This window comes from Mesocricetus auratus, unplaced genomic scaffold (genome assembly GCF_017639785.1).
Source record: "Mesocricetus auratus isolate SY011 unplaced genomic scaffold, BCM_Maur_2.0 Super-Scaffold_100009, whole genome shotgun sequence".
Lineage (NCBI taxonomy): Eukaryota > Metazoa > Chordata > Mammalia > Rodentia > Cricetidae > Mesocricetus > Mesocricetus auratus.
The window spans coordinates 5,809,883-5,837,617 of record NW_024429193.1 but is presented as its reverse complement, the minus strand read 5'-3'; the positions used below and the strand labels follow the sequence as shown (position 1 = coordinate 5,837,617).

Sequence of the window (27,735 nt, the reverse complement as noted above, 5' to 3'; positions counted from 1 at the left end):
CTCAAATCTTTGCTTGCCATGAGATGGTTTTGATGAACAACAGAGGAATTAAAGAATTAAATGCAAACATTCCGTTACTGAAGATCTGGCTGCTAGCAATGCGTTTGCAACCCAGAGTCAACACCATTGCGTCTTAAAGCAGAATTGTGCTCCACAGGGTGGAGCAGACAGGATGGCTTTGCAGGCAGAAAAAGACACAAAAGCCCCAGTGCTGAGGATGGAACCCGGGTGGAAGGATGCTTGCCCAGCGTGCACCGGGTGGAAGGATGCTTGCCCAGCGTGCACAGAGCCTTGCGTCCAGACCTATGGCCTTGTAAACCACGGTGGACCCACTTGCAATTCCAGGCCTCAGGAAGGGCGGCGGAAGGAGGAGATCCAGAAGTTTCAGGTCACCTCTGGCTGCATGGGGGGCTTAAGGCTCTCCTGGGGTTTATGTGAAACTCTGTCTCAGAAAACTCAAGGAGACTTCAATCATTTCAAAGCTACCTTCCTCCTCCAGTGAGAATTAAGAGGACTTCTTCCCGCTTCTGTTCACGCCGACTTGCTCCCTTGGTTGGTTGATACAAGGCTATTTTTCTTTTCTTTTCTCTTTTAATTGGCCATTTTCTGACTTTCAGTTTTACTGAGACACCTAGCACAACTTCAACTTAGCTTGGTCTGGACTGCCAGGCCTAGTATAGAAACTTAATCCGAAACAACAGATGGTCTCCTAAGAAGTACAGGACTTGAGTTGATGACTTGCATGGGATGGTATTGATAAGGATGAACAGTGGGATGTCTCAGGCTTTGATGATTTCAAATGGAAGAAGAGGAGAAGGGGAAGGGGAGGAGGATGAAGAGGAAGAAGAGCAGATGGAGAAATGGGGGGAGAGTACCCTTTGTCCAAACCTGACCAATGGTCATAAAATGCTAAAGCCAAACCAACACGACATGCAACAGTCTTCATTCCATTTGTTAAAACTGCATTTTATTTGTGCATGTGTGTGTATCTGGTCCCGTGTCCACAGAGCATATGGAGGTCAGACGGCAACTTGGGAAAGCTGACTGGCTCCTTCCACCATGTAGGTTCCAGGGAACAAACTCAGATTGCCTGGCTTGACTGATATGAATGCCTTTACTTATGTTTCATTTTACAAAATGTATTTACTGACCAACAATGACACCCCCAAAGAGAAGTATGAAGCTGATGGTGACCAAGGAGCAGTAGGTGACAACTTGACGGCAGAGGGTTGGCCCCACCAGGAAACAGAACCCTGATGGAGTGAATCTCAGCTAGGAAAGCCTCCCCTGCCCTCTGCACCGCCCCAGAGCCTGGGCCCCAGGATGCTTCTTGCCACTGCCGTGTCTTTGTATGTTTGCCACTGCCATTTTTCTCTGGCATGAGTGTCCGTGGTGCAAATGGATGTGGGGAGTATGATCGTCTCCTGGAAACATTCCATTCTACTGGGCGTTTTTAACTAGTGGATTATGATGACGATGATTCCTTAAGCTGTACTGTTCACCTGATAATGATGATGTTAGTTTAAATAGGGTTTTGATGATTGAAAATGAATACAGAGGAGGTGTCACACAACGAGGGCCCATGAGTGTCACTTGAGGGAGCTGCATGGGCTGTAGTTTAGGTTAACAGTCGAGAAGAACCTTTGAATCCCAGGAGTCAGGTTTGCTGGAGTTCGTTTAATCGTATGCATTCGCAGATGTGTTCACAGGTTTCGGTGTGCACCGTAGATGAAACAAAGCTTTATAGTGACTCCAGGTTAGGTTATGATGCTTTGATAACAGCTATGAGATTAAAATAAACTTAGAAAGCAATCTGAAGTTCACGAGGACACACAGTTGAGTGATAGATTCATTAAGGTTAGGGGACAAAAGCAAAGCAGCCCAACCATTATTAGCTGATATTCCTTTCTTGCTAAGATGGGACAATGATTAATTCCTGGTGCCCAATTTTGTCCTCAGCTTCCTGAGGGCTTAAAAGGGAGCTGACTGGTTCTTCTTCATATGTAGAACTTTAGGTTCGTGATTCTTCTAAGATTTCTCATGAGATTACCTTTCGAGATAAATAATAAAATGATTGGTCCTTTCTTAGCAACTGCAAAATGCAGCCAGCCATCAAGAGAACTGGCTGAGGAAAACAGCCTGCTTGCTCACACTATGCTAATCTATAACAAGTTGCTTGGACGTGCATGTGTGTGGGTTCTTGGGACAACTTGTTTTTCACCTGTAATACCTAAAATGTTTAATCATGTAAGGGATATGGGAAACATATTGGGTTTTTTTTACTTGTATTCATTGTTATCTCTCATATGAAAAATGGAATGCAACCACATTGTAATTTTTATATTGCTTGAAAGAGTTTGCTGGGGTCTATAAAATGTAAAGAAGAAAATGAAGTTAGAAGGAAAACATCAAGAATAAGAGAAGGAAAACAACAGGACAGGGTTAGAGGAAAAGTAAGGAGACAAAATAAAAAGTCAGAAGGAAATCACCAAGAATGTGTGTGTCTTTCCCCTTACTCTCCCAAACTAAGAAGTCTTAGTTCGCCAGCCCCTGTGCTGGTTGGGTTCCCATCAAGCCCTGTGTTGCTGCAGGCTGGTCCCCACAGCTGCAGTATGAAACCTGGGGGAAAGCTGGAGAGGAGGACCTCACCATGCCAAAACAACTTCTGGAAGAAGAAATCCACTTTTATCAAAATGCATGTGCACATGTGTCCAGTATGTGTGTGTGTCTGTCTGCTATGAGCAAGTACTTTCTTGTTGTCTATTATGATCACTAATTCTGAAACCCAGAGTCTTAGGCAGAGTTTAGTAATAGCTCAAATCTTGGCAATATTTCAATGACATGTTCATTTAGTGCAGAGGACAAGAATTTTAGCATGGTATAAACTATATAATTTACTTTTCCGGGGACCAGACGCATATACTTATTCATAAGTACGTATTTCCCGAGGTCGATTAAGTCATGAAGATGTGACTTTTAAACCATTGATACTGCGATGCTGACAATTTAACATAAAAATGTGAATTATACAGAATGGAATTTGATATCAAAACCCTTCAGCCCTTCACCGTTCCCGCTCCCCACTCATCTTAAATGACTTGACAAGAGTTTCGGAAAATCAGTACACCAGTTTTATGATAAATATCTGCGCTCACAAGATCAATGTGCGGAGGTGTTGGTTTCCAAGTGGCGTCAGCGGAAGGAACTTTAAGTGGGGGGACTAGTGTGAGGTCTTCAGGTGATTGAAGGTGGTTCACCCCAGTTTCTTCCTCTTGTCAGCCCCTGGCCAGGTACTGCTCTGCCACGTGTCCTTGTCACGATGCTACCCCCATCCGTACAATGCTCTCCAGCTGCCGTGGTCATCTCTCCACTCCATAGTGCTCCCCCCCTTTACAATGCTCTTCCCCTTCCGTGGCCTCCACACCCATGATGTCCTCTCTTCCCTTCGTGTCTGTCCCTGCCACGATGTGCTACCACAGGCCCAGATGGAAGTCACCTTGTCACGGGCTGTGCAACCTGGTTCAATTTTTTGTCACTGTGACACAAGCTATAGTTATGAGGGAAGAAGGGAAAAAAGCCTCCGTTAGAGGTCTGTGGGGGCATTTTTCTCGGTGAATGATGGACGTGTAAGGGGCCACATCTTTGTGGGCAGTGTCGCCTCTGGGCAAATGGCCCTGGGTTGTATAAAACGACAGGCTGAGTAAGTCATGGGGAGCAAGCTGGAAACTGTCCTTGCTTCTGCTTCAGGTCCTGCCTTCTGGTTCCTGTCCTGTTGTCCTTCAACTGTAGGCTGTGAAACCGAACTCACTGTAAGTCGGTCATATAAGTCAGTCATATAAGTTATATAAGTCAGTCATATAAATCAATCATATACCTCAGTCATATAAGTCATATAAATCAGTTATATAAGTCATATAAGTCAGTCACAAAGTCAATCATATAAGTCAGCTATATAAGTCAGTCATACAAGTCATATAAGTCAGTCATATAAATCAATCATATAAGTCAGTCATATAAGTCATATAAGTCAATCATACAAGTCATATAAGTCAATCTTATAAGTCAGTCATATAAATCAGTCATACAAGTCATATAAGTCAATCATACAAGTCATATAAGTCAGTCATGTAAGTCAATCATATAAGTCATATAAGTCAATCATGTAAGTCAGTCATGTAAGTCAGTCATAAGTCCTTTCCTCCCGATGTTGCTTTCGGTCATGTGTTTTATCACAGCGATAGAAAACTAAGACAGCCTGAACCTACAGCTCTGTGAGCACAGAGTCAACCTTTGAAAAGCTCTTATCTCCAGTATTTGTTGGGGGTAACGCAAAGCTCATGGCCAGCTTCAAGGAGCAGGGAGGAATAAAAAGCAAGCATTGGCTCTGTTAGCAGACATACTCAAACCCCACCCTGCTACTACCTAGGCATGCGTTCCGGCATCTTCTGATACAGGTTTCCTAAATAGTTTCATCTAACACCCACACCTGTTTTTCAGCAATCTAATCTGTGAGCAGTCTTTGTGTCTGCCCACAGTAATCTGAAATAAAACTGAATACAAAGCAAGCCCCGTGATGATGTCTCAGGAACCGGGACCAGGGCTCTCCTCCCAAAATGGTGTTTCCTCTCAGGCACACCCCAGACTCTACCTCTACGTTTGTGAATGTCTCCTCATTGGTGCCCTCACCACTGTTACCACACACACACAAGAGCTCTACGGTAACCAGGGTCTACACTTCTCAGTTGTGAGCAGCCGATCAACAACAGTGAATTGCCCTATTAGGCACATAAGCACTCATAACATTTCTACAAGGGCGAAGAGGGCCATTTCTATCTCCAACAAGGATCAACATAGTGAACTAAATTGCTCTGTTTTGAGTTCAAGTCTCAGTGATTTCTCTTAGGAGATGTGTTTCGGAATACATTCCTGCAGCTGATGCCTTCATTTGCCTTTCTGGCACAAGTCTGCTTTATAGGGAGACGTCACTCAGAAAGCATCAGAAGGGGAGATGCCAGAGGCCACTTCAGGACACACAGAGCAAGATGATGAGTGCAGAGTGGAACTGTGAACGGAACTTTTTTTTCTCTCTTCAAACTCATGGCAGGGATGATTCCTCAGATCTAATTCTCCCCTGCTTCCCCTACAGAAGACACACCAAGAAAACACTGGGAACAGCTCTTAAGTCTGCCGGACAGGCTTTGAAAGACAGCTGTCATGGCCGGGACAGTCTTCCAATGGTGACCTGCTTTCTCCCTGTGGAAGGCACTCCTAAGTTGTTCCCCAACACAGCATCGGGTGTCTAACAGAGACCAAAGGATATAATGTCTCAGAGGAAAATAACTTCAGGATAGAATCATGGTTGGGTGTTAGCTGGTCTTTTTTCGGAATATAATTATATTCCGAATATAAAGCATCCTTTTTGGAAGTCTGGACATTAGAGGGAGCTGTGCACAGCGGTGAGGTGTATAATGAATGTGAGGAAACGAGTCTGGACCAGGCTCCTTCCCTGGAGGAAGTTCCAGCGTGTCCACATTAGCAATGGGCCGTCATCACATGGAAGCCAGCAAACCTCAGGCCTCGCAGTGCCGCCTCAGACGGCTGCAGGTTCTGCACAGAGTGGGCAACGGCTTCCCAAACGGAGCTTAGATCCTTCTGTTTCTCACCAACTGACAAGCGCTCTCATTTTTCTGAACTGCAGCATCGGGTCAAACAACAAAAACACCATGGATAAATGGTGACGATGTCGTCACCAAACCCCAAGTTCTGACTCTCAGGCTGAAGTCTAAGAACATCTAATTTCCTCCAGTCCCCAGCTGATTAGTCCCCATTATTTAATGAAGTCTCTCTTGGTTGTCCATCAAATTATTTGTATTCATGAAGAGAAAGTGATAGGCCAAAATGCTAATTATCCGGTTTTTTTTCTAAAATAAAAGGTCCATGCTAAGAATGATAATGAGTTATTAAAATAGCCCTTTTCATCTGACAGAATACATCTTAACAAGCTCTCTAACTGGGGGATTTTCATTGCTGGACAACTTAGGAAATAAAGAGGGAGATGCTTACTTTCCAGCCCTTCAGACTTTAGCAGCTTTGGACATTAGCTTTGAAATGTGAACGCTAATGGGGGTAATGAGAGGAGACAGGAGAAGTTCAGTCTTCAAAAGCTAGGAAGGAGAAGAGACTGCATGCTTAGCAAGTAATTGGGTGAACAAGCTTCTTTCAAGCGTGTGGGTCTAAATATAACCGTTAGCACCTGGGATGGTTCTACCCCCAAGAAACACTCAGCAATGTCTACAGTCTTAAAAAGAATCACTATACTTCCTTCTGTGTGATGTGTGGTGTGTGTGTGTGTGTGTGTGTGTGTGTGTGCGTGTGTGTCTGTAAGTATGTACGTGTGTGCCTCTACAGCACACATGAGGAGGTCAGAGGACAAGAAGAGAACTTCTCCTCTCCTACCAACATGTAGGTCCTGGGGAATCAAAGTTAAAGATAGTCAGGCTTGGTGGCAAGTGCCTTTATCCAGAAAGCCATCTTATCAGCCCTCTGAGACTTTGGTTATTAAGACTGGTAAACACACTAACTGAATTTTGTGAGCACACACCAAGGATGCTACTAATGTCCCTATACCATCTGCCCCCCCCAACCTCAACAGAACTATCCAGTCCAAACTGGCTGAGGAACCCATGTCCAGAAGAAACAAAGGAAGGTTAAGGAAGCTAACATCAAAAATCTGTTCTTCAGAGACCTGGGTTCAGTTCCCAGCACCAGTATCGCAAACGTCAATAACTCCAGCTCTAGAGCACTGTCCCGAGGCCTCCTTCCGGCTTCCTCAGGCACTGTGTGAATATACACGTATTTACACAGGCACACGGATGTACACATAACATTTTTTTAAAAGAAAGGAATTCCAGTAAACATCTAAGCAGCAGATTTAATGAGTTGAAGCTGTGTACACGTCATGATACTGTGTTGGCTTTGTTTTTGTTTCCTGTGATCTGGGTTTTTCTTTCAAGAGTTTGTCATTCCGAAACAGTAAGGACTATATTAATCGCAGGTTGATCCTGAATCAAATGATTCTATATTTATGGCTCACTTTTATATTCAAAAGAAAACATATCATTTCTTGAAGATTATATGGGGATAAACACACAGCAGAGTCAAGAGAAACACAGGGGGTTAAAAAAAAAAGAAAAAAAAGATAATAGTAAGGCAGGCTGTGTCTCTCCTGAAACCATGAGCCAAAATAAACCTTGCTCCTTCAACTGTTTGCTAGATAGGATGTCGCAATGACAAGAAGTCATTGTTTTACTAATCCATGAAGTAAAGGATTGGGGGGGCACATAAGAACTATCTTGCTGTATGTGTGAGGTCATAGCACCAAGTGTCCAATACGCTGCCTCACGTGATAACTCTTGTTCACCTGAGAGTCCTCATGCAAGATCAGGAGAGACTGTCAGCACAGGTCACTGGCTACTTTTTAAACGTACTGGATATAGTGACCTGGCTAGGTTTGTTTTTGTCAACTTGACACAAGTCACAGTCATCTGAGGAGAAGAACTTGAACTGAGGAAATGCCTCCATCAGATCAGCCCGTGAGAAAGTCTTTGGGGCACTTTCTTGGTTGACGACTGGCATGGGAGGGTCCAGCTCACCGTGGGTGTGTGCTACGCCTGGGCAGGTGGTCCTGGATAGCATGACAATTGGGCAGAACAAGCCATGGGGAACAAGCCGAGGAGCACTGTTCCTCGTTGGCCCCTGCACAGTGTCTGCCCCCAGTCCCTGCCCTGACTCCCCTCAGTGATGGAGGGAGGCCTGAACAGAGCAAGATAATGTAATCCCTCTCCTCTCCAAGCTGCAGTTGGTCATGGTCTCTGTCACAGCAACAGACACTCTAACTAGGACATACAGGCTTAGCGTCTTCTATTAGAGGATGAGGAAAGGAAAACGGGTTTATTGTCTAGACAGGCTTCTGTTTGCTTGGCACATGGATCCCCGGCACGGGGGAGCCGTGAAGCACACACAACCACGGAGCTGGCAAAGCCATCAGCATGTCAGATCCCGGCAGCCAAGCACACCATTGACATTCGGGCTTGGGAGCCAAGTGCCCTCGGGAGATGCCCATCTTCTCTGCAGACATGCCTTTGTGCTCCATTCTTATTATTCAAAGCCAGCTACCTAGGCAGAGGTTATAGTCGTGTTAGCCTAGGCTTGGGAATTAGAAGGATCCCCGTGTTAAAGTGTTTGGTCTCCAATAGCATATCAACGATGTAGATGGTTCAACCATCTCTATCAGTTAAACTCAAAGTCCCTTCTCATTGGATCAACACAGGTTTTTTTTCAAAAGTTATCTTGAAAAGATAACAATAGATGCAAAAACTACGGCATCGTGTGCATGTATTTACGTGGAGCAACATGTGTACCCAAAACCCATGAACACACAAGAAATACCTACTAGAATCAAATTTGGTTCCACCAAAGCAAAACAAACACATAAATTAACGAATTGTTTCTGTGAATAAATGAGCTCAGGGAAATCTATCAAAGCCCCTTAAAATAAGAATCAGATGCATAATCGAGTTTGTGCTTAGGAATTGGGGCTAAAGGTCTCTTAGCTACCCTGATGCGGAGGGCTAGCGTATTACTCATGGCGGAGAAAGCAGCTACCTGGCTGCTTTAAATCACTCGGCTTTGGGGAAATTAAGTTATGTGCATTCTTAATAAATGGTACAAAAAGCTAAGGCTGAGTGTGCAAACTCCGCAGAGGCAGAAAACTAAATCCCCAGGAAGCAAATGCGACCGGATGGCTGGCAGTTGGCGGTCCTTGGTGTTAGTTCTCCCCAATTTCTCCACATCAACCAAGTTGTGTAAGGACAAACACAGGAGGTCGGGAATACAGCTCAGTGGGGGAGGAGTGACTGTCACTACCTAAGGACCCAGAGAGTGGGAGAGGCCAGCCAACCAGCTCCAGCAAGGTGAAGTCAAAGGCCTCTATGCGAGTTTCGGTGCATGGACTCCTACACCTCCCACAAAGACATGCAAATAGTTTTTAATTTTGTGTGTGTGAGTGTGTGTGTGTGTGAGTATGTGGGTGTGTGAGTGTGTATGTGTGCATATGAGGGCTCGAGGCAGCTTCCCTTCAGGTGGCTTCAGTCCCTTAGATCCAGACCCTCTTGTTCACAGTCGGTACACAAGAAGCACTCTTAACTTCTTGAGGGCTTTCCATCATGTCATATTGTGGCTTCTGCCTAAGGACCTAGACCTCTCCTCCACCCCCCTCCATTTCCCAGACACTTCCCTTCTGCTTCCTCAGGAAGCTGACGCCTGGTCATACACGATGCTCAGGCCAAGCCCCACCCCACCAGGTCCCTCGAAGAAACCCACATTTCGACGTCCAAAGTACTTCATAAGCAAAACCCACTATCCCCGGCTCACCCATCAGTCTCTCCATTGGAGCCCACACTTCTCCTGAGAAGAGCACGCATGTTTTCCCACGTAGGGACACCGCCCGGCACTAAGCCCAGAGCAGGTGGTCCAGTCAGCATTCTGGAATTCAGAACATCCAGGCAGATGCACCGGGCCAGCAACACGGGTTAAAAACTCAGGTGCATTTACCAACACGGAATGGTTCTGCGTGTCACCCTAGCATCACGGCTAAGTCAGGCCCACGTCACTCGCACAGCCTGTAGCCTGTGCAGAGCATATGTCTTAAGTTTTAAGTGCACAAAAAATTGTGAGGCACCTTGAAGAACGCGGAGCCCCAGGTCACCAACTCCCTTCTGAACTGAGAGACATTATCAGATACACTGAGCAGTCAGTGTCCACAACACACAAACGTGCGTCTGAATATGTGCAAACAGACATGCCCACATTTTTACAAACCTAGCAGGAGATTCCTACCAGAGATGTACATAGATGGGCTGGAGATGGGTAAGTAAGGACTTTGACCCTGGCGTCTTTCCTATGCTGAACTTCCCCCAAATTGCTTTCGCTTTAACATCCAAGAGGGCTAACATGAAACTTCAGATAAAGAACCACATTGAGTCAGAAGGATTCACTCTGTAGTAGGCTTGGATTTGTAACTTTAAAAAAAAAACCACTATAATAGCCAGCAAGGATAGTCTTGTAGGCTTTTCCTTGTTTGAGCTGGTCCCTTCAAATGGGCACCATGTAAAGGAGAGATGCGTCTGAAGACCAAATACACAGATGAAGACAAAGTTGCCTTGTTCATCGACAGACAAAATTGTAAGACTGTTTTCACGTGACTGTTTACTAGAGGGCATGAAAAGGAGACTTAAGTGCTATCAGGAAAAATGGAATTTTTTTTTTTGGTTTTACGAGACAGGGTTTCTCTGTATTGTTTTGGAGGCTGTCGGTCCAGCCTGGTCTCGAACTCACAGAGATCCACCTGCCTCTGCCTCCCGAGTGCTGGGATTAAAGGTCACCACCGCCCAGCCGAAAAATGGAATTTTTAGCTACGATAATAATTGCAGTTATGTGGGGGTTGGGGGGGTAGCCTCACAGCCGTGAGCATGGCACTCAGGAAACCGAGAAAGGACAATGGCCCATCTGCTCAACAGAGTACACACAAGCTCAACGGAGCGAGACTTTGCCTCAAGACTGGACACTGATTGGTACTAGTAACAACCATACGAATGCTTTATAAAAAACAATGAAATCAGCTTGGTATTGGCACAAAAATAGGCAGGTAGACCAATTGAATCAAATTGAAAACCCTGATTTTAACCCACACACCTATGAACACTTGATTTTTGACAAAGAAGCTAATACTATACAATGGAAAAAAGAAAGCATCTTCAACAAATGGTGCTGGCATAACTGGATATTGGTATGCAGAAGACTGCAGATAGATCCATGTTTATCGCCTTGTACAAAACTTAAGTCCAAATGGATCAAAGATCTCAACATAAATCCAGCCACACTGAAACTTTTAGAAGAGAAAGTGGGAGATACTCTTCAACGAGTTGGTACAGGAGACCACTTCCTAAACATAACACCAGTGGCGCAAACACTGAGATCGACAATTAACAAATGGGACCTTCTGAAACTAAAAAGCTTCTGTAAGGCAAAGGACACAGTCAACAAGACAAAAAGGCAGTCCACAGAATTGGAAAAGATATTCACTAACCCCACATCTGACAGAGGGCTGGTCTCCAAAATTTACAAAGAACTCAAGAAGCAAGTCTCCAAAACACCAAAGGATCCAATTAAAAGGTGGGGTACAGAACTAAATAGAGAATTCTCAATAGAGGAGGCTAAAACGGCCAAGAGACATTTAAGAAAGTCCTCAACATCCTTTGCCATCAGGGAAATGCAAATCAAAACAACTTTGAGATACCATCTTATTCCTGTCAGCATGACTAAAATCAAAAACACCAAAGATAATCTATGGTGGAGAGAATGTGGAGAGAGGGGAACACTCCTCCACTGCTGGTGGGAGTGCCAACTTGTACAGCCACTTTGGAAATCAGTATGGAGATTCCTCAGGAAAATGGGAATCAATCTACCACAAGACCCAGCAATTCCACTCTTAGGCATATATCCAAAGGAGGCAAATTCATACAACAAGAGCATCTGCTCCACTATGTTCATAGCAGCATTATTTGTAATAGCCAGAACCTGGAAGCAACCTAGATGCCCCTCAACTGAAGAGTGGATAGAGAAAATGTGGTACATTTACACAATGGAGTATTACTCAGCAGAAAAAAAAAACAATGGAATCTTGAAATTCGCAGGTAAATAGATAGCACTGGAAGAAACCATCCTGAATGAGGTAACCCAGTCACAAAAAGACAAACATGGTATGTACTCACTCATATATGGATTTTAGACATGGATCAGGATAGTGCCAGTCTGCACTTCCACTGACAGAGAGTCTGGGAAACAGGAAAGAACCTAAGAGATATGCATGGTACCCCAGAGAAGAGGAATGAGGCAAGATTCTCTGAACAGATGGGGAACACGGCGAGGGGTGAGGGGGAGTGGGAGCTGGAAGAAGAGAAGGGGAGAAGAGGAAGAGAGAGTAGGTCATGGAGGAACAGGAAGGTTGAGTGGGGGGGTAGAATAGGGGGAAGAGGGAATCATAGGTTAGAAGACAGATAAGGCACCATTGTGACCTCTAGTGATCTAAAGGGATGACACCAATTGGCAAGCTAAGAAATAGTGTAGAGACCACCTGGAATGCCCATTCCTGATAATGAACTTGGTATCTATAACCATCCTGGAGCCTTCATCCAGTGAGTGATGTAAGCAGAGGCAAACACACAACTAAGCACTGAACTGAACCCAAGGAACCGAGTGACAGAGAGAGAGGAGCAATGAGCAAATTGGCAAGGAATGGGCTGGCAAAACCAGCATAGACATCTGATCTGAACAGGGGAGAGCTCTTGGACCCCAGACCAACAGCTGGGAGGCCAGCATGGGACTGATCCAGACCCCCCCGAATGTGAGAGTCAGTGAGGAGGCCTGGGCAACCTATGGGGCCCTGAGCAGTGGATCAGTGTCTATCCCTGGAATACAAACAGTCATCGTGTGTCCATAGCACAAAGAGGGATGCTCTCTCAGCCTGGACTCTTAGGGGAATGCCTGGACCCTGCCCTGAGTGAAATGACAGACTCTAGATATCCCGTATGTGGAAGGAAATGGCAATAGGGTGGGAGGCTGGGGGTATGGTGTTGGGGCACAGGAGGAGGGGAGGGAGAGGGAACTGGGATTGACATGTAAAACAAGCTATTTAAAATTAAAATAATAATAAAAACAATGAAATCATTTTATCCTCCATCTTATCCAGTGTGACATCTGATATCTAACAGACACTTAAAAACATTTATTGAACAATTCGCCAAAAGGTCACGATGCCAACCACTATAGAAAACATATCAGTGAACAAGACCACCAGCATGGGATGAGAGTTTACTAATAACATTAGAAACTCTAGTGACAAAATCTAGAAAATTTCTTAAGGACTGCATGGCAAACCCATCCCTCCCCTTCGGGACTGGGTGACCTTAGAGCCTGCCTTCTGCCACTACCAAAGAGGCTTCTTGAACACGCAGAACGCTATGGAGAGGAAACAAGATTATGTTTAAAAGGATGTGCAGAAAAAGAAATCTGAACATAAGATGAACTACGGCGTGGAGTGGGAAGCCTGTTTTTCTGCCATCAATCGCTGCAGCCTGGAGTCCGGCGTCACAGGCCATTTTGGAGGCTGCTGAAGGCAGGATGGGGGTATGCGAGGGAATGGGGGACAGACAGCAAAAAAACCCAAAAAGGTGCCGATTCGTTCTGGAGCAAGAAGCACGCGACTCCCCACAGCACTGCCGATGCTGTCATGGAGCCTTACAGAAATGAGACTGCCCATTTTTCAAAAGGGTAATAATGAAAAAATAAAGTCCCGCCGAGCCGTTTCCCCCATCAACTCTGCTTATAAATTCACAGTGCAGCACGGAGGTTATTAAAATCCTGTATGTGAGAACCACACATGGCACAAAGAGATACGGATTGGTGTTCCACGGAGATAATGCTATCTAATGGGCAAAACAAGTCGTGGGCTCTGCTTTTATTCTGACTATTTGAAAAGGGCTTAGCATCTGGCCCGAGCATGGATAGCAAGCCATTCAGAGACCACCGCCACCCCCTTCCTATGGGTTAATAATTAGGACGTAGAGTAGGGCTGTTGTTATCTGCCCAAGTCTGGATATTCCCATGACATTTATTTTTCCTTACTTGGAACTGCTTAAAATGGAGTGAATGCAAGCCCTTGCAGCTGCTTGACCCAGCGTGAAAGCAGAGAAACCCATGCCTGTCCTCGTCTGAGGACTCTAGAAAGGCTGAGGTAGTAAATGAGGCTGAGACCTTCCGCTCCAGAGTCCACACTGGGACTTACCTAGAGACCCAGGGCAACCCGGCCCACGACTGCTTCATTGGGTTTGTCTGTCTGCGGGTTTTTGCCTGGGAAGAGACTTTGCCTGCCCAAGGTCCTGTTATGGAAAAGCAGACATGCCCCCCAACCCCCGGCAGCCATGATGTGCCACGGGAAATACAGCCCTCAGATGCAAGCGACAAAGTTGAAGTAAGACCGTTCCTCATCCCACAGGCTACTCATGCTCTACCCCAGACTTCCCGGGAACAGCACTAGAGTTCAGTTACTAAGACAGCACACAATTCCTCCGAGTTTCCTTTCAGCACACCTCTGTTGCTGAAAGCAGGTAACTGCGGCTGTCGTCACCAGATCCAGGGACAGGCAAGAAGCTACACCGAGAAGCTGGGAAGTTTAACATCCAAGCAGGCACACAACTCCTTCTGGGGTCTTCCAGAACCTCCCACAACAAGAGCAAAACGTTAGCCACGCTCACAGGTTCCCCACTGAAGTTCGAGATACACAGTAGCAGGGCAAGAAACTTATCAGATCAAAATGCTATGGGCTCCCAGTCAGCGCATTGCTCATCCCTCCGGCATGATCTTACTACTTACTTATTTAGGTGCAGGTGTGCAGATATGTGTGCATGTGTCGATGTGGGTGCCGGGTGTGTACACACCTTGTGAGCCGTTATTCACCTGCTACCATTGTGTGTGTGTGTTCTTTTTAAACTTTAATTTGTATGCATAAGTGTCTTACCTACACATAGGTTTGGGTACCTTATGTGTGTCTATTGCCCACGGAGGCCAGAGGATGGCGTCCGATCCCTTGGAACTGGAATTAAACATGACTGTGTGCGTGCTGGAAAGCAAACTCAGATCCTCCCGAAGAGCAACCAGTGCTCTTAACACCACTGAGCCGTCTCTCTAGATCCACATCCTGTGTTCTGAGACTCACTGGGAATTGGGACTTTGTGACGCAGTTGAGCTTGGTGACCGGTGAACCCCAGAGATCCTCTTGTCTCAGCTTCCCAACACCAGGCTTATAAGCAAGCTTGACTGCACCTAAGCTTACACGGGTGTGGTAGAGCAAAGTCACGCTTGTGGCTTGAAAGCCCCCGACATTTTACACGGGCGCAGAGGAGCAAGCTCACCTTGTGCAGCAAGCGCTCTTCCAACAGAATCCCCTCCTCAGCCATCCTCCAGTGTGTTATCTGTCTACCATGCACTAGGGACCTGCCATTCTGTAGGAGTCACCAGGAGGTGATGAATGTTACCATGAAGCAAAACTGTAAACAAGAGTTACAGTTAAGGCTCAGTGGGTAAAGGCACTTGCCCTGCAAACCTGATGACCCAAGTTCGTCTCCACACAACCCACTTAGGAGTAACATCACACACATTTGGAATCCCAGCACTATAGAGAGCTGGGCTGGGGACATGGGTCCATCAGAAGCTCCGGGGCCAGCATGGATTACTCAGTGGCAAAGAGTCTATCTCAAAGTGGAAAGGCAAGGACCAGCACCCCAAAAGGCTGCCCCCTCCGACATCACACATGCACCGCGACATGTGCGCGCCCATACTCACACAAAACAATGTTGACATACACATTCACACATCGCACATAGGCACACACCGATATCGACAACGCACGCACACAGCTATGCACACGTTTATCTATTTTTTTTTAGTGCAAAAGCATCCGCACGGACCAGGGAGGAATGAGAAGCACAAACCTGACCCTGAGGAAGCTGAGGTTCTACGTTCACGTCCAATACCAATACTTCCCAGAATGGTCAGGCCAATCCCTGCAGCTCTAGGTCAGTGGTTCTCAACTTGTGGACAGTGATCCCTTTAGGGGGTTGAATAACCATTCTACAAGGTGTGGTAGCCTGAATGTAACTGGCCTCCATAATATCATAGGGAGTGGCATTAGGAGGTGTGGCCCTGTTGGAGGAAGTGTGTCATCGCGGGGGCGGGCTTTGAAGTCTCCTATGCTCAGGATACTGCCCAGTGTCTCAGTCAACTTCCTGTCACCTACAAGATGTAGCACTCTCAGCTCCAGCACCGTGTCTGCCTGCGCACGGCCACGTTACCTGTCATGTTGATAATGGACTGAACCTCTGAAACAGTAAGCGAACCACCCCAACTAAGTGTTTCTTTATTTCTTCTTATAAAGAGTTGCTGTGGTCATGGTGTCTCTTCACAGCAATGGAAACCTTAACTAAGAAACAAGGGTTGCCTAAGACCATTGAAAGCCACAGATATTTACATCAAGATTCATAACAGTAGCCAAATTACGGTTATGAAGTAGCAATGAAAATAATTTTATGGTTGGGGTTACCACAATGAGAGGAACTACCCTAAAGGGTTGAAGAATCAGGAAGGCTGAGAATCCCTGCTTTTTGTCATCTCCCATGCCAATACTGGATCATGGCACACATCCTGCCAAAACTTGGAGCAAACGGATTTTCTAAAATTAGAGAGGAGCTCATTTGGTAAGCTCACATAGCTCCGTCCACTATCCAGCTCAATCCTGTCAGACTCTCTTGGCTGGAATAAAAAAAGGCAGTGCCCACAATGGAGGTACTGGCTTGATTTCCTGACCGCTTGGCCAGCAAACCAGGCACATTTCTCATTTAATTCTTAGAAAACCCCTGTAGAGTTCCTATTAACTGAAAATATAAACGAGGAGGTCCAAGGTCTTAACAAGTTAAAGAGTGTGTGAAATTTCATCTGTCTGGTAAACCTAACTCACATCTGGACTTCGAAGTCTACAAATTAAATTGCTAAGCTTTCCCAGAGCCAACTCATCGCTCAAGATTCACTACCGTACTACAGTTCAGCTCCACTCCATCCACACATTGGCTCTCTGGAAGCGTAGATGTTTCTAGAAAATGACTGGCACATGTCCTTGCTAGAAGTCGTCCTCTTCCACAGCGATGGAAGCCAGGGGAGCGCACAGAAACTGGACTTGGGCCATGTGCCACCAGCACCCACGGCTTGGCTACCTTAACAGATTACCAAGCCACTTGGGGAGTCTTTCTGGAGACCTCGGGTGCTGCCAGAGTTTAGACAACATTCCTCTCATCTAATTCTGCACAGACTCATGTATGTGGCTCTGTGCAAGCTCCTGGTACATGAGCCAAACCTGTCATAGTGTACGCTCATCCTCACCCACAGAGAGAAAACTGTTCCCAAAATAGCTTTGCCTCCATCCTTCCAGAATTCCCCCATCTTCCTGATTGCTCAGCACAGTCCTAGGGATTAGAGATTTAAAACAAATATAAGGAATGATCCAAACCTTCAAAGTAATTATAGCCACAATCACAAACATTTATGGAGGGCTTCCTTTCACGCCAGATGCTATTTTAAGTAATTTGTGAGCCATTTAGCTCTCAAGGCAGCGCTGCGGCACTGGATGGTACTGCTACTTCCGTTAACTTCCATTTTAAGCTAAGAAACGGAGTAGAAGAAGTGACCTGCCTTGATGTCACAGCTAGGACTAACCCAGTAGAGTCTTTCTCGGGGTCCCATGCTTACCTGCTACATCAGGCTGCCCCATTTGGGGGGGGGGTAAGGAAAGATATCTAAGGGAGTTTAAGAGACAACGTGCCTGGACGTCTGTCCATAGTGGACGGAGAAGAACCGTCATCAATGGAGTACAAAGCGGGTGTTTGCTGAGTGGAAAGGCAGTGAAGGGTGAACTCCAGTGAACCCGTGTTTACCGTCTTTCCGCTCTTCCAAAACGCTTCTGCCGCTTCCCATCTTGAGTGTTTCTTAACACGTATGTTTTAAAGATGTGGATAACATCTGAAGTGAGTCACAACCTCACCGCTCAGCGCCGCCGGCTTCAGACTCTTCCGGTGGACTCTCCCGGGCGCCCGTCTTCACTTGGCTTTGCTCATCACGGTATCCCAAGCTATGCAGCAGTGTGTGTGGAAGCATTCTTTCATTGATTATTTATTGCACTATATGGATATAACATTCATTTTTTTCCCATTCTGCCAGTGAGCACAGTCTTATTTCCAGCTTTTCCTGAAACGCGCCTGGGCATTTCCTCTCCTGCCAAACACACCTACGTGTGTAGGAATGTAGGGATGGGAACACTGGTCACAGGATATGGGTATGGTATGCTCCTATTATGTTTCTGTTGTTTGTCAACAGCTTCATTCATTCCGCCCAGAAGAAATCCAAGTGACTTCAGTCGCTGAATTTTATTGACCAGCATGCATCAATTGTTAAATGATGGGTTTCCTTGAAGAGAAGGTCTAGCCTGCTGTATGTGGTGCTGATATTTCACATAGATACGGTTCGTTATCATTCAAACCAACCCTTTTGTTTGTTTACTGTGTGTGTGTGAATATGGTGTATAATTGTGTAGGTGTACATGCCCACGTATACATGTATGTGTGGGTGTATACAACCATGTGGACATGTGTATGTCCATGCCCATGTGTGCCCATGCCCACGTGTACATGTGTGTGGGTGCACATGCCCATGTGTACATACATGTGCACATGCCCATGAGTCCATGTGTGTGGGTGCACATGCCCATGTGCCCATGTGTGTGGGTGCACATGCCCATGTGTCCATGTGTGTGGGTGCACATGCCCATGTGCCCATGTGTGTGAGTGCACATGCCCATGTGCCCATGTGTGTGGGTGTGCACACCCATGAGTCCATGTGTGTGGGTGCACATGCCCATTTGTCCATGTGTGTGGGTGCACATGCCCATGAGTCCATGTGTGTGGGTGTGCATACCCATGTGCCCATGTGTGTGGGTGTGCATACCCATGTGCACGTGTTGAGGAGAACACGGCTGTCCTTTCCATTGTACTCCCTTGAGATGGGGACTTGCTAACCCTGGAGCAAGGCTAGTGGCCAGCAAGCCCCAGCAATCCTCATGTCTCCATCCCCCCAATCCAGTGCTTCGGATATCACGTGCACACCCAGCTTTCTCTGTGTGCGCTGGGAATTTGAACACAGTTCCTCATATTTGTGCAGCACACACTATTAACCCTGAGACGCCCCCATCCCCTAAATCAACAGTGTTATTTTTATTGCTGCTGTGACCAGTGACTAACAGGAAGGGGCTTAGAAGAGAATTTATTTGGCTCAAAGCTGGAGGAGATGCGATCTATCAGGGGTGGATTCGTGGCAGCAGGACACAAGGCTGGGCACAGGCAGGAGATGATGCCTGCCTGTAAAACCTGAAGGCCGCTCCCAGTGACCCGTTCCCTCCAGGGAGACCTCTCCTGGGGAACCACAAGCTGGGCACTAACCCTTTAAGCCAATGAGCCTATAGGGAACACTTTACAGCAACACCCCAGCGCTCCCATTCATGATCTGTAGGCTCATACTAGAAGTTCAAGGAGGACAGATCATTAACACCCTGACTCCAATACTTGGACATAACTTCCTGGGCTCTTTCGTTTTGTTGGGCTCTGCTTTAAGAATTTCAGGCCATGAGATGCACACCTACCTTCCTAGCTTTTCACCCAGTTGTTAACTACTGCTTAACTACGACAGCCTCTCTCACTTTAGTATCACTTTCCTGCCTTACAGCCCACGAGCCTACAACATTCAACGCCAGCAAGTCCTTGGGCTGCCTTTAGATGAGAGCTTTCACGCCACTTCCTTTTGGTTTTGATATGTAAGAGTGTATATCTGTAGGAGCCTGAGAAATCTTGGCTGCTTATATTTAATGGAAATGTGGATATATCCAGATTAGAATCTAACATATCCCAAGTTGTTTTTTATTTCTGTTTGTTTTTATATTTTTTCTCATTTTTCAATTTATGTGAAAAGTTGAATTGTTTTTAAATAAAACTTGCCCTGTTTTCCCTATCAGTTTACTTCTACATTCTTTTTTTAAAAGCCATTTTAGTGACAACCCTAGAAAGTCCATTATTCAGGCTTAACCTTTTCCCAGCTCTCTGGGCTTGCAAGGACTAATAACACTTTAGCTATTTCTCCCCTCCTACATTCTGGCTCCAATGCCCTGGATCTTAATTAATAGTCAGCCTGGACACGGGACATCCTCCAATAGTCAACATGAACGCGGGACATCCTCCAGGTCAGCCTGGACACGGGACATCCTCCAGGTCAGCCTGGACATGAGACAATCCTCCAGGTCAGCCTGGATGTGTGACATCCTACAGGTCAGGCTGGACATGGGACATCCTCCAGGTCATCCTGGACGTGGGACATCCTACAGGTCAGCATGAACATGGGATAATCCTACAGGTCAGCCTGGACATGGGTCATCCTTCGTTGGATCAAGATAAGCCAGTTGCGCTCAAGTCTTCTGGAGAAAAAGAAGCGGTCATCTATATTTTCCTTCTAATCAAAATGGTCACCCGCTCTCCCATTATCCTGCCACTCTGTCCTTCCATCAGGAGTCTCTTCCTCTTGCCTAAGTGGCTCTTTCCAATCTCTAGTCTTGGCTGTGTGTGCTTTTCTCTTTCTTGTAAGAAGGGCATTTTCGCTGGATCTGGAATGCGACTAGAAGGTGTTTCCCACGAGCTGGTTAAGATGCCATTGCTTTTGGATCCCATCATGACCCTTGAGGGTCATCTTCCATCATTCGTTCCCCGGGCACCGTTTTGCTCCTGTTAGTCTGTGGGGTTTTCTGTGTGTTGGGTTTTCATTCAACAGAATTGTTCTAACAAGTCTCACATGGCCTGTGTTGCTCAAGATCATGGACCACCTTGACGTTGGGCATCCAAGCTCTTATCCGTTTTGAAAAACCAAAAAAACCTCAGCTGCTATTGCTTCAACACTTACTTCTGCCCCCATTCTTTCTCTGATTTGGGGCCTCCAGGTAAACTTGTGATGAGCCAATATAATTCAAACTATTTGTGGTGGATAATTTTCCCTTCCCTGTACATTTCCCTGCAGACTCGTTTTGTCAGCAAGCACATGGGTGGCAAAGATCACTGGCATAGGCATTTATCAAACAGTTTCCTCCTCCTCGTCTGCCAGGAACATGCTAGATTTCTACCTTATCATCCTTTTGCCCTTGCTCCCTAGATCCACAATTTTAATTAACACCTCCACACCCTGGCCACTCGTGATTCCTACTATGTGTATGCTAACCTGCTAAGAAACACATCTCTCACACTCCGTGTTTTGATTTCTCACTTCTACAGTTTCCCTTTGAGCCTGGCACATGAATTGCTTCCAGTTGTGAAACAACTCACATTTATGTTTGTTTTCTTAAACAAATTATACCTAATTATTGTAAAGTCTGCCTGATGAGCTCACTAGATCAAGGATGTCAAGCTTACTCCCCTTTTCTCTTAGACAGCCAGTTATTTGGTCCCATTTCCTAACATGCCTTGCAATTTTTTTCTATTAATCATCATACTCTGTGAGTAAAACAATTATGGTCTGGATAATGTTATCCTTATCCTCCCACAATGAAGTTTTTTTCTGAGAAGACTGAGAGCAGCTGGCTTCACTTGATCCAGTAGAGGATACCCCACGTCCAGCCTGACCTGGAGGATGTCCCAAGTCCAGGCTGACCTGGAGTATGTCCCACGTCCAGGCTGACCTGGAGGATGTCCCACGTCCAGGCTGAACTGGAGTATGTCCCACGTCCAGGCTGACCTGGAGTATGTCCCACGTCCAGGCTGACCTAGAGGATTGTCCAGTGTCCAGGCTGACCTGTAGGATTGTCCCGTGTCCAGGCTGACCTGTAGGATTGTCCCGTGTCCACGCTGACCTGGAGGATGTCCCGTATCCAGGCTGACCTGTAGGATGTCCCACATCCAGATTGACATTTCTTGCACACCTGGCTTCTGGAGATCTCAGCTGGAATTGGCATTTGCTGGCCTCCATCATTCTTAGGACAACTCTGACCTATGATTACCATCTCTTCTGCTCCATGCAGCTGTGTAAATCTCTGCTTAGACTCCTGGAGTCTTCAGCCCTACATTCTTCTTGGCTCCTTTCTGACTCCCTTGGCTCATGTACAGCGTAGAAGACCAGCAGGATCCTCTGAGAAGGCATGTACAGAATGCTGCCTCAGATACCAGGGTTCCCTTGACCTTATTTTGGTCCCTTATATTGTGCTATGAATTTTTTGTTGGCTGTGTCCACTAAAGCCCCCGTGCTACAACACTAGCTAATCCTCTATTCAGAAACTTTTGGTTCTTCTGGGAATCGCAGAAGAGTCTTTCCCACTCAGCATTGCCTAGTATTTAGCCCATTCAGGTCTCAGTATAAAAAGACTGGTATGACTCAAATCTCTGCATTTCTCCACTGCCCGCCATAGTCAGTGTAGTCATTGTGAAGAATGCATAAAATACCCAGCACTAAGCCTCTCAACTGAGTCGACATGCATGCACAAAGATGGTTCTGGCTCTGGTGGCTTTGAGAACCAGCCCGACCCCTTACTGCCAGCACAACACAGGGAGCATGAGGAAGGGAATCAGTAGAAGGTGACTGAGAGAAATCCACAGATGCTTGGGAAGAGAAATTGTTTATTAAGGGATAAAATAGGTAAACACAGTTATGCAAAAAGTGGGAAGCAACGCTGCTGCCTCTTCGTCCACCGTGGAAGGATAGGGAAAGCTGCAGACCACGTCACGGAAAGGTGCGTTGGAAGCCTTCCATGCCCAAGCAAGGGAGTGCGTGACCCCCCCACCCCACCCCAGTGTTTATCCAGTCATGTATCAGAGAAAACCACGCCCGGATGGGGTTATCTTTCGGCATATATATGTCTCTTATTGGTTGATGCATAAAAAACTGTTGGCCAATATGGCAGCAAGATAGGTGGGTCTAGGAGATGAGGATAATTCTGGGAAACATGGAGAGGGGCTGTCATGTGATACAAGGAAGAGAGGACATGAGACAGGCGTTCTCGGGTAAGATATGACCATGTGGAAATGCATAGATTAATAGAAATGGTTATTATTTAAGACAGAGATAGCCAGTAAGAAGCCCTAGTCATTGGTCAACAGTATTATAATGAACAGTCTCTGAGTGGTCATTTGGGGCTGACATGGCTGCGGGACCAGGTAAGGTGGGAAGAATCATCCGAAATAACGCCCATGGCTAGTCACCCCAATGTCATTGGCTAAATGGATCAAGCTCCCCCAACAGTAGATGATAAGGACCTGTATGATATTATTGCTGCAATATCTAAATATATTCTTTAAAGACCACTTGGGAGAGTTATATTCACACCGAGAACTGGGGAAAGGAGACACTGACTGCTTTAAGGAGATCTTCAGAGATGCTCCTATCATGAATCATCCCCCATGCTGGGTGTTCTTTTTGGTGCTATGGCTGCCTTGGGTCATTTCTACGCCCTTAAAGAAACCCACACACCCAGGGTATTGTAGGCAACACCAATAAGCCCATCTGTTCACCAGGATGGCTTCTGGTCTCCTGTCAGATCCCTATCTGGGGTGCATGGACACTTGGTTGCATCTCCCTCAAGATAAAAACAACCGTATGCCAATATACAACTCACTAAAAAGGAAGAAATCATGGAGATGGAGTATTGCAGATCTATCACGCATATGAAACCATAATCAGACACTTTAAAATAGGACAATACGAAGTCCCCAGAAACATCATATACCTTTTACCAAACACAAGCCTCTGTCTGCTCTCCAAAGACAAATGCTCTCACAGACACACACGGCTCTTCGAAGGCCACATAAAAGAATTCACGAGGCACACACAGCTAGACATCTGAAGTTTTTCTGTTCTTACCTTTCTGAGAATTGCCCAGTGCTGTGACACACATAACACTCTGTGATATGATAGCCAACAAATTCAGCCAGCTCTTTGGATGAACAGTACGTTTTTTATTTCTAAAATGTGGCTGCTACAAACAAAACTTCCATAGCACGCATGTCTGACACTCCTGAGTCTACGTGTGCACCCAGGAGTAACAATGCTAAGGGTGCAGGATGTGTAGACCATCGGCTTTAATAGACTGTGGTAGTAGAGACGTTACATAGCCACCGTACTAACTAGACTCACACCAGCATATGAAAGGGCTCCGCCTGTTAGACATCCATGGGAATGTTTGGGTCTGCAGTCATCACTCTGTTTGTTTAGCTACTGCGTTATTTAGCTTCTATGTGTGACAGCAGTTTTAATAATTTATATTTCCTTAAAGAGTTCTAAGGCTAAATACCCCTTTGTTTATTTAGTGTCCACGTTGCCCTCCTGCTTTTGTGAAATGCTGGACATGTCTATTGTAAGAAAATTAACAGTTGTTTTTTGTGCCTTTTCTCTTATTCCCGTAAGACCCTCTTCCTCAACCCCTTCCACTCTGTGCGCTCTTTTTCCCAGCTGGGACACCTTCCTCTTCATGCCTTTGCTTTCCCAAACATTTAGGTTCCACACACACACACACACACACACACACACACACACACACACACACACACACAAAACCAGCCAAGGACCCATGCAGACGGACAGGTGTCCCTCATGTCCCCTTCAGCACTGTCTCTGCCATCTTCCTGTTCCAAATCAACAAAGCCCTGGACCTTTCCCTTTGGATATCCCTGTTCTCATGACGAGTCACCTTCACGCTCACCATCCTCTTCCATGACCCCACTTTTCCCTGAGCCTAGCTGGACACCGGGTACAGATTGGCTTCTGCAGATGAGCAAGAGGAGGAAAGGCACCCCACAAAGGCCACTCCCAGATGACAAAGCTGACCAGTTCCAGAAACGCTTCTCTGTTGAGCCATAAATCCTGCCAGCTCTCTCCCTCCTCCCCCTCCTCCCCCATCCTCCAGTTCATTTCCCTGTCACCCACAGAAGCAGAAGCCGTTATCATCAGATTCTTTTCCATCACGGAAAGGTACTTGGCTGCAGTTTGACAGGCACAGATGGCATCACCAGCTGGAAATTCTTGTTGACTCTAAGCTGCCCCTTAGTATCCATCTTCTGTAGTAGCTCAACAGAAGAAAGGACGCTAAAGCCAAACCCAACCAGGGAATAAAATTCATGGTGGGAGATTTAGGCGGAGTCTGGTGAAGGGTAAGTTAGCAAGAGAGAGGAAGAGCAGAAGACCCAGAAAGGAACCACGCCTGTAGTCAGAAGAGCACAAACCACAGTCAGAAGAGCTCAAACCACCAAACAGTGGGTGTGCCTCTAGGGAGGAGAGCCCTGAGGGGAGGAAAGGATTCTTCGCTCTGATGGTTTATTCGCTGCTCCTCTGAAGTGGAGCTGAGCTTCACACCATAAAAGCTACAGGGCAAGCAAGTCTCCAGGAGGACTCCTCCAAGCATCAACCTGCTATGTGGTTAGGATAGCCCATGGCAGCCATTCTGATGGCAAGAGGCACCCACAGGCCGGGATGGTCTTTCACACAGCAAAAAAGTGACACAAAATGCTCTTCCAGGCGCCACTGGCACATATCCCAGACCCTGGTAAAATATACAAATGATACATCCCCTGAAAGCTACTTTACAGGAACATCTATTAACAAGGGTAGAGAGAGGGATGGAAAAAGTTGAGCAGACTGCTAGGAACAACGTTTCCGGTTCTGACAACCTCCGCCCGGCTTGCTAAAGGGTTTCTCAATCCTTAGCGATGCGTTTTCATTGCCTTAACATATAAACACCGTCTCTTCTCGTGTTACAAGTACCAAGGCCATCAACCTCGGGGTATGGAAATGAGCCAGGCAGCAGCCAGTGAACCCTTCCTTCCATATCAGGCACGGGGAACGTCCAGGATGTGGCACTAATGGGAAGGCCTGCGGCCAGGGTCGGAGCGAGAGTCAGAGGACTGGCACGCATGTCTGCGGCATTGCCTTTCCACACTAGGGAGTGACCAGGTCACATGCAGCATCTGGAGTTGTTAGACGTTCCATTACATACCAGATGTTTGTCAGTTTGTGCAGGACGGTCTATGAATCACACCTGGTACAGAGAACCTTGCGTGTGTCTTCTCTCGTCACGACAAAGCCACGGGGCAGGTTCCAATACTAACCCCTCTTATAGTGACGATTTAGAGAGTATAAGGAGTGGAACGCGGTTCCCTGTTTTCTTTTGTAAGTGGACACTGGGGGATCCTAAAACCACAAGGGCTGGGTATTGGGCAACCCAGCTTTCTCTGCTCTGGGCTTTAAGAGGCCTGCTTTCTTAGTTAGGGTTTCAGTTGCTATGAAGGGACAGCAACTTTTATAAAGGAAAACACTTAACTATGGTGGCTCACTTACAGTTCAGAGGTTTAGTCCATCACCATCATGGAAGGCAGCATGCAGCCAACATGTTGCTAGAGAATGGGCTGACAGTTCTTACATCTTGACTCACAGGCAGCAAAGGAAGAGGTCTAGGACACTGGGCATGGCTTAGGCGTGTGTATGAGACCTCAAAGCCCATGTACACGCTGACACACTTCCTCTCCAACAAGAAGGCCACACCTACTCCAACAAGGCCACACCTCCTAATAGTGCCACTCCCCTTGGAGGCCATTTTCTTTCAAAGCCACCATGCCTGGGCAGTCCTGGATTTTTCAGCTCTGGGGTAACACCGCAGAGGAATTTCTGCAGGGACGCTTTCTCAGTCAAGATCCTTTTGAGCTCTTCCTTCTGAAGCGCTTTGATCTTTGCCTCCCTTCCTGCCTTTAGAAGGACTGGGCAACAGGCGAGATTCTGATTCTTTGAGTGAGCAAGCACTTGGGAGTGTTTTAGTTTGTTATTGTTGCTCAAGAGCTTCATGCATGCAGCGTGCAATGTGCTTTGATCAAATCCATCCCCCCGTGCCCTCTCATCAACTCCCTCCCCCCACCCCCACCCCCTCCCCTCACGGCTCTCCACATCCTTTGCATTTGTTTTAACCCACTGAGTGGACTCAAGCCATCAATGTGTGTGTGGCAGAGGGCTGTCTACTTGAAAACAGGAAGTGATCCCTAAATGCACACAATCTCATTCAGTTCTTTTATTTTATTTTAACTTAAAGGCATTTTTTTTTACATAATTCAAAAGGCAAGAAAGTAATACACTACGTGTGGGCATTATTGATCGGCACATGAACGCTGCACACATACCAAAGCCACTTAGAAAAATCTTTCGGGATAAACTTAAAAATACTATAAACAAATAAGTAAGGAGTTCTAAAAGATATCCACGTGACCTTCAGGTGACTAGGAAAAGGACAGGGGGCTAAGAAAGGAAGGTGAGCTGTGTGGCCAACCTGCCTGGTCAGAGTCAGGGTTCCTGAAGCTATTTCTGGTCATTGGTCCTCCTCTGAAGGGCTTCCCTGCAGGATGGAAACTCTGGTCTGGGAGCTTCCACAGAAAGGAAATGAATAACGAAGTGATGGAGATGTTCTCACACGTCAGCTCATGACAGCCTACCCTTAAAAGTCGCATTTGCAGAAAGGGTAAACAGCCCCACCAATAACCTGTCTGGCAGAACTGACATATCCAATAACATAGACGCACGGCAAGACGATAATAGAGTTAAGAAGCCAATTTACAAAGGTCGCTTATACTATATAATACCACTTACACGGCATTTCCGCGATGGCAAAATTGTGACAGTGCCGGGAGAGACTCGTGTTTGCCAAAGGTAAGGTTGGGGAGGAGAGAGCTGGCTGGGGCTTGGAAGATGAAGACAGCTCTGTCTTCACTGCAGTGTTGGCTATACACCTGTCTGCCTGTGACACAGATGTGTAGCACTGAACGCACGCATGCAAACCCCACTGCACACTAACACCGGGAAAACGAAATGTGGCCAGTGTCAACTTCCCACCGGTGATCTTAAACTGCAGCAATGGCAGATGCCACACCTTCATCAGAGTCTGGATGAGCAGCATAGATGATCTATTCTCATGCCCGCCCCTCTTTCTCTGTCTCCCATCCTGGAGAATGGACACAGGAT

General features: G+C 46.4%; 1 protein-coding gene across 7 annotated transcripts in view; it reads right to left on the bottom strand.

The window, feature by feature from the left end:
* Positions 1-27,735, bottom strand: part of St6galnac3 (ST6 N-acetylgalactosaminide alpha-2,6-sialyltransferase 3) — a 498,643-nt gene that overhangs the window by 216,146 nt on the left and 254,762 nt on the right. The window contains exon 1 of one of the 7 annotated variants that reach the window (XM_040751583.1): positions 26,071-26,213. The exons of the other annotated variants lie outside the window; for them this stretch is intronic. The gene's annotated coding sequence lies outside the window, so the exon portion shown is untranslated. Of the gene's footprint in view, positions 1-26,070; positions 26,214-27,735 lie in introns of those variants that run through there. 7 annotated transcript variants of the gene reach the window in all.